Here is a 15,081-nt window from a genome sequence, read left to right as displayed (position 1 = left end):
ATGATTTCCCATGTGAGCCCAAGAAGACTTCAATAAACTCCCTCCATCCCCTGGACACAACATATTTTATTACCATGTTAAATCTTTTTTAAAAAAAAATATGTTATTGAGTTTTAATCACAGTTTTAGCATAGTTTTTTTCTCTTTGCTTGTTTAGTTTTGTCATCTGTGTAAAAGGTGCTAAACAAATAAAGTTGAATTGATAAACTGAATAATTGACTAACTCATGATTGTGACAACAGAAGTATTTTCATTGTGATTTAAGGGTTTATTTCATTTTTAAGGTTGGGGTTAAAATCTTGACAGAAAAAGAAGATTAAAAAATAAACTACATTAAAAAAGCAAAGGAAAAAAAAATTAATCCAATTAAACTTTTACAAAGTTTCATTATTAAAAAGTATTTTTTAAATGTTTAATTATCGAAAATATTGTATCTGTAATTTTTTATATTTGTATTTTAAAAAATTTGTTTAATTTCATAATTACATGTATTTTATCTTGTTTAATTATCTAATTCAATATTTTGTGTTTAATATAATTTAATTGTATTTCATGTTTCAACATATTAAACAGACAAAATATTGACTTAGATAATTAAACAAGATACAATACATGTAATTATGAAATTAAACAAAATTTTTAAAATACAAAGATTAAAAATTACAGATACAATATTTTCGATAATTAAACATTTAAAAAATACAATTAAACAAGAAGAATATTAAACATTTAAGAAAATACAAAACATTTAATTAGATTATTAAACCTTTAAAAACAAAACATTTAATTAAAAAATTAAATGTTTAATTAGAAAATTACATCTTAAAGACAATAAAACTTTAAATAGGAATTAAACAGAAAATACAATGAAGCATTTAAAAAGAAAATTAAACATTAAAAGGTGGAAAAACATTTAAAATGAAAAACCTTAAAGATTTAATCAAAAAATTAAATATTGGGAAAGAAAAAAAAATTCAAACAAGCCAATAAAACATTTGAAAAAACAATTAAACATTAAAAGACAAAACATTTCGAAATCAAATCAGACATTAGAAAAGAATAAAAGGTGAGAAAATAGCAAAACTAAACGTTTAAGAAGAATCAAACTAAAGACAAAACATTTGAAAAGACACCAGTTAGACTTTAGAAGATCAAATTAAACAGAAGAGACAATTAAAACAAAAAGAGCAAAAACAGATAGTCTAGTCTGAAATGAAAACATCAAGTTGTTTCTTCAAACATTTCCTCTTTCGATGTTCTTGGTTTGATTGTAGACTGATTTACTAAGTGCTCATTTCAGAAAACTACTTTCCAGATAAAGTCTACTAGTAGTTGAAGGCATTGATCAAACTAATGTTACCTTCTGATCTCCACAAACTTTACTCTTCAGTGAAGAGAATCAAAGTTTGTTGAGGATTTCTAAAAAACCCACAGGTGAAGGTCTGAGAAGAACTCAGATGGATGGTCTAAATGTGAAATCAAGACTCATGGTCACAAGTTTTAAGGCTTCTGTTAACCATAAAGTTCAAACTAACAGAGAAGTACTGAGAAACTTTTAAAATTTCAGTCCTCAGACTGTCTGAAGGTTCAAACTAACAGAGAACTACTCAGGAACTTACAAGATATCAGTCCTTGGACTGTCTGAAACAGAGAACTACTGTGGGACTTAGAAAATTTCAGACCTCAGACTGTGTGAAAGCTCAGGTCCTGAGGACTCGGGAGGTCTGGAGGCTTGGAAAGTCTTGGAACTGAGGGTTCAACCCTCCAGCACAAAGGCTGAAGTCCAACCTCCTGAAAAAACGGTCGAGTCAAGACTCAAGTTAAAAAAAAAAACTCGAAAATGACAAAAAATAGATGATAAATGCGCAAAAAAAAATAAATTTAGTATCTGAGCAAGTAGCTCAGGGGATAAGAAGACAGACTCCCAACTGGAGGGTCGCCGGTTCAAGACCCACCACCGGCATTTTTCTTTCTTGGTCTTAGTCAGAATTTGGAGAAAATTTAAGAACAGTCTGGTCTTGAACCAGCGACCTGCAGCTCTACAGGCAAATCCTTAACTCACTGAGCTACAGATCAGATGAAAATAAAATGATTTCGTCGTCCCTTTGGCATCGTAGTTTCCAAGTGACCACATGGGTGGAGCCAAGGCGGAGCCTGGGTGGAGTCTTGGGTGGAGTCAGGGCGGAGAGTAGGCGGGTAGGTGGGTGGCGGCCTCCCCCCTCTACTCCCCCACCTCCCCCCACCACCCACCACACCTTCCCCCGCCCGACGAGTTTCTCGAGTCTCCACGAGTTCTTCGAGTCTCGACGGGTTTTCCCGAGTTTCTGGAGTTTCCACGAGGTCAGAGGCAGAACAAATTGTCATGAAGAGGTGTTGAAGTCGGCCAGGATGGACTGACTTTTTACAGCGACTGGAAGACCACTAGAAGAGCAGGTCTTTAACCACCATCCATAAAATCCATGGAGTCTGTTCCAGAGAAATGAAGGGAGGTCAACTTTTATCAACCTCCATCCAGATGTTCAACTTGATATCTTTACTTGGAGATTTTTAGCACCACAAATCTTTAGTATCACACTTTATTATCACTTATTAGGACTTTAATGGAATCCACCAGCAGATTTACTTTTTGTTGACAAACTTTATTCTTGTCGTCGTGGGACTGCAGTATTTTAAACTGTTCCTTCTATGTGACCTCATGTTTGTTAGTTTTAGTGGAGAATATTTTTTTAGTTGTCGATTAGTCTCTTAAAAACCAAATAATAAATTGGATTAGTCAAGAGTTTTAAATTTCTTACTTTGTCATATTTTAAATATGACAAAAAAAAAAATAAAAATAAAGCGTCTTGAGACAATTTGACCTGTAATTGGCGTTATATGAATAAAACTGAATTTAAATTGTATGTATCTTGTAATGTTGGAGTAATTCAGCCATATATGTTGGAAAACAAATTTTCTTTGTCCATTAATCTGTTGTTTTCTCCACTAATTCATTTTAGTTCAGTTTACCGTCATAAAAACCAAAAAGATTTACATTCCTGATGCAAGAATCAGGCGGTTTTTCGCTTTTTATCTTAGTTTAGTCAAAAAGATAGTTGATAATGTGTGAATTGTTGCAGTTTGTGAGCCGTAGAAGGTTTTACTCTTTGGGGCCGAGTGTCAGAAAACATTTAGAAACCAACATCAACAAAACACTCAACAAAGATTTGAACATCATTAAAGGGAAATCCAACTTTTGCATGACAATGTCTAATTAAAGGACATTTATTTCCAACGTAAACGTGTGATATTCATCCTCTGGAGCTTTCTCTTCACATCGTCTTCCACCTGGACTGCTTTGGTCGGAAGCATGTGCAACAAACATTTGAAAAACTGCACTTTAACATCAATGAATGACACTGAAGTTTAATCTCTACATAAATGAGACTGAGTCTGGATGTGCTGCTCTGTCATTAACTCCTAAGTTTAGGGAAAGTTCAAACAAAAGAGGACAGTTCAGATGAGACTTGAGAATGAGCTCATTTTGAACAAACATCTCAGACTTTCTGAGCTTCAGCACCTCTAGCAAGATATTTTAACAACAAACAACTCAAGAGATCCAGAAGTTGGAGAGAGTTAGCTTTAGCTGAGCCAAAGAACATGTGGGACGCTAACCTAGCAAACATTTAAGACTTTTCTCTGTGAATTCTGAGAAATAATTTCCTATTTAATGACAGAGCTACACATCTTAACTCAGTCTCATTAAAACAGACTCTAATTCAGTGTCATCCATCCATATTAAAGTGCAGTTACCCAAAATGTTTGTTGCATGAGCTCCAACAAAACCTGTCCAGGTAGAAGGCCACTTTGACAAACAGGAAGTGGATGATTCCAAGAAGATTTATAGAAGGGGGAACCGGACTGTACTAAGTGTGGTCGAGTATAGAGGGGTGTTTTGTGGGTTTTTAAGGCTGATAATGATTATTAGTGAGACATCTGGAGTAGATATTCATTTGCAGTAAATGAAAGTATTTAAAATCTTGGAGTTAAACTTACAAGAAACCAAACTAACAGAAAACTTTGTTGATACGTTTTTGTTTTGTTTACAGATGTTAAGTTACCGGTTAACGGTTAACCAGTTAACGGTTGAGAAAAAATATTTTACCCTTTTAAATCTTTTTTTTTACATTTCAAATGACACATTTGTGTTCAGCAACTCCTTAGGCACCATAATATGTCAAAAGTGTTACTTTACCTTTCATCATATGGCACGTTTTTACAAGATGTTGAAAAATCGCTTTTTTTTTGACATAGTATACTATGGCGTTTTTTTTTGCGGAAAAATTCGTAATGATTTTTTTTTTCAATGAAAACCTTTCTGGAGTGTTTTTCACGACCTCCTTTATATTATTTCATCATATGGCATGTTTTTACCACATGATGAAAAATCGCTTTTTTTTTTCGACATAGTAGACGATGGCGTTTTTTTACGCCAAAATTCATGATGATTTTTTTTCAAAGAAAACCTTTCTGGAGTGTTTTTCACGGCCTCCTTTACATTATTTCATTATATGGCATGTTTTTACAACATGTTGAAGAATGACATTTTTTTGTCGACATACTATGGCGTTCTTTTGCGCCAAATTCATGATGATTTTTTTTTTTTTTTTAAGAAAACCTTTCTGGAGTGTTTTTCACAGCCTCCTTCACATTATTTCATCATATGGCACGGTTTTACAACATGTTGTAAAATCTTTTTTTTTTCGACATACTATACTATGGCGTTTTTTTACGCCAAAATTCATGATGATTTTTTTTCAAAGAAAACCTTTCTGGAGTGTTTTTCACGGCCTCCTTTACATTATTTCATCATATGGCACGTTTTTACAACATGTTGAAAAATCGCTTTTTTTTTTTTTTTTACATAGTATACTATGGCGCTTTTTTTTGCGGAAAAATTCATAATGATTTTTTTTTCAAAGAAAACCTTTCTGGAATGTTTTTCATGACCTCCTTTATATTATTTCATCAAAAGGCACGTTTTTACAACATGTTATAAAATCGCATATTTTTTTCGACATAGTATACTATGGCGTTTTTTGCGCCAAAATTCATGATAATTTTTTTTTTCAAAGAAAACCTTTCTGGAGTGTTTTTCACGGGCTCCTTTACATTATTTCATCATATGGCACGTTTTTACAACATGTTATAAAATCGCATATTTTTTTCGACATAGTATACTATGGCGTTTTTTTGCGCCAAAATTCATGATAATTTTTTTTTTCAAAGAAAACCTTTCTGGAGTGTTTTCCACCGCCTCCTTTACATTATTTCATCATCTGGCACGTTTTTACAAGATGTTGAAAAATCGCTTTTTTTTTTGACATAGTATACTATGGCGTTTTTTTTTGCGGAAAAATTCATAATGATTTTTTTTCAAACAAAACCTTTCTGGAGTGTTTGTCACGACCTCCTTTATATTATTTCATCATATGGCACGTTTTTACAACATGTTATAAAATCGCATATTTTTTTTGACATAGTATACTATGGCGTTTTTTTGCGCCAAAATTCATGATTTTTTTTTTCAAAGAAAACCTTTCTGGAGTGTTTTTCACGGCCTCCTTTACATTATTTCATCATATGGCATGTTTTTAGAACATGTTGAAGAATGACATTTTTTTTTTCGACATACTATGGCGTTTTTTTTTGCGCCAAAATTCCTGATGATTTTTTTTTTCAAAGAAAACCTTTCTGGAGTGTTTTTTACAGCGTGCTTTGCATTATTTCATCATATGGCACGGTTTTACAACATGTTGAAAGATCTTTTTTTTCGACATACTATACTATGGCGTTTTTTTACGCCAAAATTCATGATGATTTTTTTTCAAAGAAAACCTTTCTGGAGTGTTTTTCACGGCCTCCTTTACATTATTTCATCATATGGCACGTTTTTACAACATGTTGAAAAATTGCATTTTTTTTGACATAGCATACTATGGCGTTTCTTTTGCGCCAAAATTCATGATTATTTTTTTTCAAAGAAAACATTTCTGGATTTTTTTTCACGGCCTCCTTTACATTATTTCATCATATGGCACGTTTTTACAACATGTTGAAAAATCACGTTTTTTTTTTGACAGAGTATATTATGGCGTTTTTTACGCCAAAATTCATGATGATTTTTTTTTTTCAAAGAAAACCTTTCTGGATTGCTTTTCACAGCCTCCTTTACATTATTTCATCATCTGGCACGTTTTTACAAGATGTTGAAAAATCGCTTTTTTTTTTGACATAGTATACTATGGCGTTTTTTTTTGCGGAAAAATTCATAATGATTTTTTTTCAAACAAAACCTTTCTGGAGTGTTTGTCACGACCTCCTTTATATTATTTCATCATATGGCACGTTTTTACAACATGTTATAAAATCGCATATTTTTTTTGACATAGTATACTATGGCGTTTTTTTGCGCCAAAATTCATGATTTTTTTTTTCAAAGAAAACCTTTCTGGAGTGTTTTTCACGGCCTCCTTTACATTATTTCATCATATGGCATGTTTTTAGAACATGTTGAAGAATGACATTTTTTTTTTCGACATACTATGGCGTTTTTTTTGCGCCAAAATTCCTGATGATTTTTTTTTTCAAAGAAAACCTTTCTGGAGTGTTTTTTACAGCGTGCTTTGCATTATTTCATCATATGGCACGGTTTTACAACATGTTGAAAGATCTTTTTTTTCGACATACTATACTATGGCGTTTTTTTACGCCAAAATTCATGATGATTTTTTTTCAAAGAAAACCTTTCTGGAGTGTTTTTCACGGCCTCCTTTACATTATTTCATCATATGGCACGTTTTTACAACATGTTGAAAAATCGCATTTTTTTTGACATAGCATACTATGGCGTTTCTTTTGCGCCAAAATTCATGATGATTTTTTTTCAAAGAAAACATTTCTGGATTTTTTTTTCACGGCCTCCTTTACATTATTTCATCATATGGCACGTTTTTACAACATGTTGAAAAATCACATTTTTTTTTTGACAGAGTATATTATGGCGTTTTTTACGCCAAAATTCATGATGATTTTTTTTTTCAAAGAAAACCTTTCTGGATTGCTTTTCACAGCCTCCTTTACATTATTTCATCATATGGCACGTTTTTACAACATGTTGAAAAATCTCATTTTTTTTCCGACGTAGTATACTATGGCGTTTTTTTGCGCCAAAATTCATGATGATTTTTTTTCAAAGAAAACCTTTCTGGAGTGTTTTTCACGGCCTCCTTTACATTATTTCATCATATGGCATGTTTTTACAACATGTTGAAAAATTGCATTTTTTTTTCGACATAGTATACTATGGCGTTTTTTTGCGCCAAAATTCATGATGATTTTTTTTCAAAGAAAACCTTTCTGGAGTGTTTTTCACGGCCTCCTTGACATTATTTCATCATATGGCACGTTTTTACAACATGTTGAAAAATCGCATTTTTTTTTTCGACATAGTATACTATGGCATCTTTTTGCACCAAAATCCATGATGATTTTTTTTTCAAAGAAAACCTTTCTGGAGTGCTTTTGACGGCCTCCTTTACATTATTTCATCATATGGCACGTTTTTACAACATGTTGAAAGATCACTTTTTTTTTGACAGAGTATACTATGGCGTTTTTTTGCGCCAAAATTCATGTTGATTTTTGTTTCAAAGAAAACCTTTCTGGACTGCTTTTCATGGCCTCCTTTACATTATTTCATCATATGGCACGTTTTTACAACATGCTGAAGAATGACATTTTTTTTTCGACATACTGTGACGTTTTTTTGCGCCAAAATTCATGATGATTTTTTTTTTCAAAGAAAACCTTTCTGGAGTGTTTCTTTACAGCGTGCTTTGCATTATTTCATGCTATACTATGACATTTTTTGAGTGACATGCTATACTATGACGTTTTTAGAGCGACATGCTATACTGTGACGTTTTCAGAGCAATGTCGCTTTTTTTTTTCGACGTATACTAGCGTTTTTTTGCGCCAAAATTCATGATTTTTTTTCAAAGAAAACCTTTCTGGAGTGTTTTTCACAGCCTGCTTTACATTATTTCATCATATGACATGTTTTTACAACATGTTGAAAAATGACATTTTTCGACAAAGTATACTATGGCGTTTTTTTGCGCCAAAATTCATGATGATTTTTTTTTCAAAGAAAACCTTTCTGGAGTGTTTTTCACGGCCTCCTTTACATTATTTCATCATATGGCACGTTTTTTTACAACATGTTGAAAAATCTTTTTTTTTTTTTCGACTCAGCTGCATGCCTTTGTCCACCCGGCCTCCGTTGACTCGTCTCGCATGCTGTCTCTGGAGCTGAAGCTGGATTGGAACAGACCAAAGTACAGTCCAATCACGATGCCAGCTGCCTCTCAAAAGGCTCCTTCATCTGGCAGGTGGTGGAACTTCTTCTGAGGGGAAGCTGAGCTGGCCCGGCAGAACTTTGGAGATGTGTTCCAGTGGTTGGTGGATGTGTGGGGAGATAGAGAGGGACCTTTGAATTGTTCACAAAGGAAAACAGGGAACCCATTGGTAGTTTTAGTTGAGGATGCTACAGCGGTGTGTTTTGGGGTTTTAAGAGGTGAACAGGAAGAGTTGTTTTTTGTATTGATTATCTTTCACTTAGTTCATGGTTGGAATGTCCATCAATGTCAACGTGAAGTTCACTTTTAGTTCTGTTTATTTCTTCTTATTTTACTAACACCCATTTGCTTTTAACCCCCTCACACGTTGTGCTGTTGTAAACTTAGTCTTTCAAATAAATACTCGTCTAACCCTCTGGAAACCAGCGTTTGGACTGTTTTTCTGTTGCTCCTCACCTACTTCAGACAGCCAGGACATAACGTTTTGTGGACTAAAGGCTAAACTATGACGTTTTCAGAGCGACATGCTATACTCTGACGTTGTTAGACCAAAGGCTATACTATGACGTTTTTAGAGCGACATGCCATACTATGACATTTTTAGAGCAACATGCTATACTATGATGATTTTAGAGTGACATGCCATACTATGACATTTTTAGAGCAACATGCTATACTATGACGTTTTTAGAGCGACATGCAATACTATGACGTTTTTTGAGCAACATGCTAAACTATGACGTTTTTAGAGCGACATGCCATACTATGACATTTTTAGAGCAACATGCTATACTATGATGATTTTAGAGTGACATGCCATACTATGACATTTTTAGAGCAACATGCTATACTATGACGTTTTTAGAGCGACATGCAATACTATGACGTTTTTTGAGCAACATGCTATACTATGACGTTTTTTGAGCGACATGCCATACTATGACATTTTTAGAGCAACATGCTATACGATGACCTTTTTTGGACCAAAGGCTATACTATGACGTTTTTGGGCGACATGCTATATTCTGACGTTTTTAGACCAAAGGCTATACTATGACGTTTTTAGAGCAACATGCTATACTATGACGTTTTAAGAGCGACATGCTATACGATGACGTTTTTTGGACCAAAGGCTATACTATGACATTTTTAGAGCGACATGCTATACTATGACGTTTTTAGAGCGACATGCTATATTATGACGTTTTTTGGACGACATGCTATACTATGATGTTTTTAGAGTGACATGCTATACTATGACGTTTTTTGGACGACATGCTATACAATGACGTTTTAAGAGCGACATGCTATACAATGACGTTTTAAGAGCGACATGCTATACTATGATGTTGTTTGGATGACATGCTATACCATGACGTTTTTTGGACCAAAGGCTATACTATGACATTTTAGGAGCAACATGCTATACTATGACGTTTTTAGCGCACCATGCTATACTATGATGTTTTTTGAGCCACATGCTAGACGATGACTTTTTAAGAGCGACATGCTATACTATGATGTTTTAAGAGCGACATGCTATACTATGATGTTCTTTGGACGACATGCTATACTGTGACGTTTTTTGGACCAAAGACAATACGATGACGTTATTAAGAGCGACATGCTATAGTATTATGTTTTTAGAGCGACATGCTATACTGTGACGTTTTTAGAGCGACATGCTATACTATGACGTTTTTAGAGCGACATGCTACACTATGACGTTTGTAGAGCGAAATGCTATACTATGATGTTCTTTGGACGACATGCTATACTATGAAGTTTTTTGGACCAAAGGCTATACTATGATGTTTTTAGAGTGACATGCTATACTATGACGTTTTTAGAGCGACATGCTATATTATGACGTTTTCAGAGCAACATGCTATACTATGACGTTTCTAGAGCGACATGGTATACTCTGACGTTTCAAGAGCGACATGCTACACTATGACATTTTTAGAGTGACATGCTATACCATGACGTTTTAAGAGCGACATGCTATGCTATGACGTTTCAACAGCAACATGCTATACTATGACTTTTTAGCGCACCATGCTATACTATGACGTTTTTAGAGCGACATGCTATACTATGACGTTTTTTGGACCAAAGGCCATGCTATGATGCTTTTAGAGTGACATGCTATACTATGACGTTTTTTGGACCAAAGGCTATACTATGACGTTTTTAGAGCAACATGCTATACCACGACGTTTTTAGAGTGACATGCTATACTATGACGTTTTTAGAGCAACATGCTATACTATGACGTTTTTAGAGCGACATGCTATACTATGACGTTTTTAGAGCGACATGCTATACTCTGACGTTTCTAGAGCGACATGCTATACTCTGAAGTTTTTTGGACGACATGCTATACAATGACGTTTTAAGAGCGACATGCTATACAATGACGTTTTAAGAGCGACATGCTATACTATGATGTTGTTTGGATGACATGCTATACTATGACGTTTTTTGGACCAAAGGCTATACTATGACGTTTTACGAGCAACATGCTATACTATGACGTTTTTAAAGTGACATGCTATACTATGACTTTTTTTTAGAGTGACATGCTATACTATGATGTTTTTTGAGCCACATGCTATACTATGAAGTTTTTTGGACGACATGCTATACGGTGACGTTTTTCGGGCGACATGCTATACTATGACGTTTTTAGAGCGACATGCTATACTATGATGTTTTTTGGGCGACATGCTATAGTATATTTTTAGAGCGACATGCTATACTATGACGTTTTTTGGGCGACATGCTATACTATGACGTTTTAAGAGCGACATGCTATACTATGATGTTCTTTGGATGACATGCTATACTGTGACGTTTTTTGGACCAAAGGCTATACAATGACGTTATCAAGAGCGACATGCTATAGTATGATGTTTTTAGAGCGACAGGCTATACTGTGACGTTTTTAGAGCGACATGCTATGCTATGACGTTTTTTGGTCGACATGCTATACTATGACGTTTTTAGAGCGACATGTTATACCATAACATTTTTAGAGCGACATGCTATATGATGACGTTTCTAGAGCGACATGCTATGCTATGACGTTTTTTGGTCGACATGCTATACCATGACGTTTTTAGAGCGACATGCTATACTATGACGTTTTAAGAGCGACATGCTATACTATGATGTTCTTTGGACGACATGCTATACTATGACGTTTTTTGGACCAAAGGCTATACGATGACGTTATCAAGAGCGACATGCTATAGTATGATGTTTTTTGCACGACATGCTATACTGTAACGTTTTTCGGGCGACATGCTATACTATGACGTTTTTAGAGCGACATGCTATACTATGATGTTTTTTGGGCGACATGCTATAGTATGATTTTTTAGAGCGACATGCTATACTATGACGTTTTTTGGGCGACATGCTATAGTATGATGTTTTTAGAGCGACATGCTATACTACGACGTTTTAAGAGCGACATGCTATACTATGATGTTCTTTGGACGACATGCTATACTGTGACGTTTTTTGGACCAAAGGCTATACGATGACGTTATCAAGAGCGACATGCTATAGTATGATGTTTTTAGAGTGACAGGCTATACTGTGACGTTTTTAGAGCGACATGTTATACCAGGACGTTTTTAGAGCGACATGCTATATGATGACGTTTCTAGAGCGACATGCTATGCTATGACGTTTTTTGGTCGACATGCTATACCATGACGTTTTTAGAGCGACATGCTATACTATAACGTTTTAAGAGCAACATGCTATACTATGATGTTCTTTGGACGACATGCTATACTATGACGTTTTAAGAGCGACATGCTATACTATGATGTTCTTTGGACGACATGCTATACTATGACGTTTTTTGGACCAAAGGCTATACGATGACGTTATCAAGAGCGACATGCTATAGTATGATGTTTTTAGAGCGACAGGCTATACTGTGACGTTTTTAGAACGACATGCTATACTATGACGTTTTTTGGACGACATGCTATAATATGACGTTTTTTGGTCGACATGCTATACTATGACGTTTTTAGAGCGACATGTTACACAATGACGTTTTAGAGCGACAGGCTATACTGTGACGTTTTTAGAGCGACATGCTATACGATGACGTTTTTTGGACGACATGCTATACTATGACGTTTTTTGGGCGACATGCTATACTATGACGTTTTTTGGGCGACATGCTATACTATGACGTTTTTTTGGACCAAAGGCTATTCTATGACGTTTTTTGGGCGACATGCTATACTATGACGTTTTTTGGGCGACATGCTACACTATGACGTTTTTTGGGTGACCTGCTATACTATGACGTTTTTTTGGACCAAAGGCTATACTTTGACATCTTTTGGGCGACATGCTATACTATGACGTTTTTAGAGCGACATGCTAAACTATGATGTTTGTTGGACCAAAGGCTATACTATGACGTTTTTTGAGCGACATGGTAAACTATGACATTTGTAGAGCGACATGCTATACTATGACGTTTTTAGAGCGACATGCTACGCTATGACGTTTTTAAATCAAAGGCTATGCTGTGACGTTTTTAGACCAATGGCTATACTCTGAAGTTTTTTGGACAACATGCTATACTTTGACAATTTTAAATAGACATGCTATACTATGATGTTGTTTGGACGACATGCTATACTATGATGGGTTTTTGGACGACATGCTATGCTGTGACGTTTTTTGGACCAAAGGCTATCCAGTGACATTTTTAGGGCGACATGCTATACAATGACATCTTTTGAGCGACATGCTATACAATGACATCTTTTGAGCGACATGCTATACAATGACATTTTTTGAGCGACATGCTATACTATGACGTTGTTTGGACGACATGCTATGCTATGACGTTTTTTGGACCAAAGGCTATACAATGACAATTTTAGAGCGACATGCTATACTATGACATTTTTAGACCAAATGCTAGACGATGACATTTTCAGAGTGACATGCTATACTATGATATTTTGTTGAACGACATGCTATACTATGACATTTGTTGGACCAAAAGCTATACTACGACGTTTTTAAAGCGACATGCTATACTATGACGTTTTTAGAGTGACATGCTATACTATGACGTTTTTAGACCAAAGGCTATACTATGACAATTTTAGAGTGACATGCTATACTATAATGTTTTTAGAGCGACATGCTATACCATGATGTTTTTTGGACGACATACTATACTATGACGTTTTTTGGGTGACTGGCTATCCTATGACGTTTTTAGAGCGACATGCTATAGTATGGCGCTTGTTGGGTGACACTCTAAACTATAGGCTTTTTAAATGGACATATTACTATGACTTTTTTTGTTTTAGTTTTTTTTGTTTTTTAGCAACATAGAAGAATTTGAACAGTTTTAATAATTACTATACTTTTACTTGTGCAATGAAATATTATTCTATGGCATTTTTATACGACATATTTTGACAATATACTGCACGATGACATTTTTTGAACCACATATCATACATGACAATTTTAGGCAACATCCTATCATTTTGCACTTTTTGAACCACATAATAATCAGTTGTTTTTTTTTGCTGACATGCTATACTATGAACTACAGGCCATACTATGTTATTCTTGAAAAGTATACTATACTTTGACATTTTCTGAACTACATCCTATACTATGGCATTATACACAGAGTGCTTTGGTTACATGTTGATTTATAATCTAGATTTTTTTCTGTTTTGTTTTTTGAAGGGATTACCACAGACCTGACCGTGAACACCGTTGACACCCACCCGAGGGAGATGCTGCCTAAGATCTCAAGGCTGCTTGGTCGTGGTCTTTCTGGTCCTGCTCCAGAACGCCTTCATCAACTACGTCTTCTTTTGAAGAGGGCCTCAGATGCTGCAATCTCTGACCTTAAGGAGGAACTGCTACTTTCCCTCTGTAACGAGACGGCAGTTATTTTAAAGACCCAGCTCCTGGCGGTTTTGAGTGAAAATTTAACATCCATCAAAACTGAACTACAGACAGTTAAATCTGAGCTGTCGGTCAGTATTTCAAACATCAAGTCCGACCCGGCTGCCCTAAAGCCCGCTGTGGGTGAAACGGAAACTTCACTCTCCACATCACCGACAACATCGTCACACTCCAAAGCAGAGCACCTGTCTGCTGAACTTTTAAAAGTGGACTATAAATGTGAAGAATGTGAGCAGCAGCAGACTGTGAGCAGAGGAACAGATGTGATCAGAAAGAAGTTTTTTCTTTTTTATTTTCTTTCTGGTTGACTTGATGCTGTCAGATGCAGATGTTGGAGCTGATTCTGATCTTTCAGGATAAAAAGCTGCTTTTCCTTCACAGACTTTTCAGGAAATTATTCTCTCAGGTGTTCTCTGCTATTTATATTTTTATTATCTGTGATTATTTCATTATTTCTTTATTGTAAAAATAAAGTTTGAGGTATAAAGACTCATTTAGTTATTTTAATCCTGAAATCTTTGATGTAGCAGAACTAAACTTCCATTTTCCTTCTTGTACTTCTGATACTAGAACTAAACGTATCTTCAACACGGATCATCTGCTTTTAATGAATCAGCAGCAACATCACAACAACAAATGAGACAATTTTCAACAAATTAATGAAACTGATGTCATTTAAAACTATCAGAGTCTGTTTTAGTGTCAA

The sequence above is a fragment of the Amphiprion ocellaris genome, chromosome 17 (assembly GCF_022539595.1).
Source record: "Amphiprion ocellaris isolate individual 3 ecotype Okinawa chromosome 17, ASM2253959v1, whole genome shotgun sequence".
Lineage (NCBI taxonomy): Eukaryota > Metazoa > Chordata > Actinopteri > Pomacentridae > Amphiprion > Amphiprion ocellaris.
This window is presented reverse-complemented; position numbering follows the sequence as displayed.